Here is a 1,173-nt window from a genome sequence, read left to right on the forward strand (position 1 = left end):
AAAACGTGAATCTGCCACCTTGCGCCATGAGGATCTCATCCTGGAGATGAGCTCAATGCGCCACAGGAGCCTGTATCCACGAGCACTCCCCAGCCCCTCCCCAGCCCTGCTCCCTTCTGGACTTCCACACAAGAACGGGAGGAACTTGTTGCATGTTGAAGCCCCAGCACAAACTAATCCACTTTCCCAGTAGCCATGCAGATGGAAAACAAGACCGCAGACTGAGCACTCCAATGGAGGAAGAGGCTCTTGTGCCCACTGCCTTTGTCGATTTCTCCTTAGTGAGTCTGGCTACCCAAGCACCCACAGTGGCATGGTGATGCCTTTCATGGGCACCCAATCCTTCCAGCCAGACCCCTTGCTCTTCCTTTTGATCATCACACTAGCCAGGGTGATTGATCTGCCCACAGCCCTTCTCCCCTCGAACACAGCTGATGATGAGGGGTCTGGTACCTCCTGATAAACAGCCCCTGGTGGTTTACTCTAGGTCTTTCAAGAGTTACTCTGGGGAGCGTTTTAGTGAGCAGTGAATAAATCCAGCAAGAGGAAGTTGTGAACCTGTTCTTACCTGCTTGAAAGCCCCGGAAGTTGGCAGAATTAAGAACTCACCTTCAGACTGCCCAGCCTGTGGGTGGAACCCTCACCTTTCTGAACTTAGAGGTCTCACTCGTTCATTGTTCTAGGCATCACCTGAGTGGGAGCCACACTCTGTGTGTCAAGTCCCTCTGGCCACGTATCCAAGTACCTCTTCACCTACTCAACCCCTGCAGAACATCCCCCTGCAGTCCTCCCCAGACACCCATAAACCCAAAGAGTGTCAGAGGCCACCTGGAAGGGTGGCTGGGGAGCAGTGTGTTAGTTATAGTCTAAAGAAACAGAATCTGTGAGAAAGAAAGGGAGAGAGTGGATGGATGGATGGATGGATGGATGGATGGATGGATGGATGGAAGGAAGAGAGAAAGAGAGAGAGAGAGAGAGAAAGAGACTTTAAGGAATTGACCCATGCAGTTGAGGAGGGTTCGCAAGTCCAGTCTGTAGGTCAGGTGATAGGCTAAAGAGTTCTGCAGTCTGTGTCCCAAAATCTGTAGATCAGATGGTAATTTGGGAAGAAGAACAAGTGAAGGAGTGTTCACCAACTACCTATGCATATAGTTTGGAGACAGAATATACCCT

The sequence above is a fragment of the Echinops telfairi genome, unplaced genomic scaffold (genome assembly GCF_000313985.2).
Source record: "Echinops telfairi isolate 266 unplaced genomic scaffold, ASM31398v2 ScPeMD7_7457;HRSCAF=8495, whole genome shotgun sequence".
Classification (NCBI taxonomy): Eukaryota; Metazoa; Chordata; class Mammalia; order Afrosoricida; family Tenrecidae; genus Echinops; species Echinops telfairi.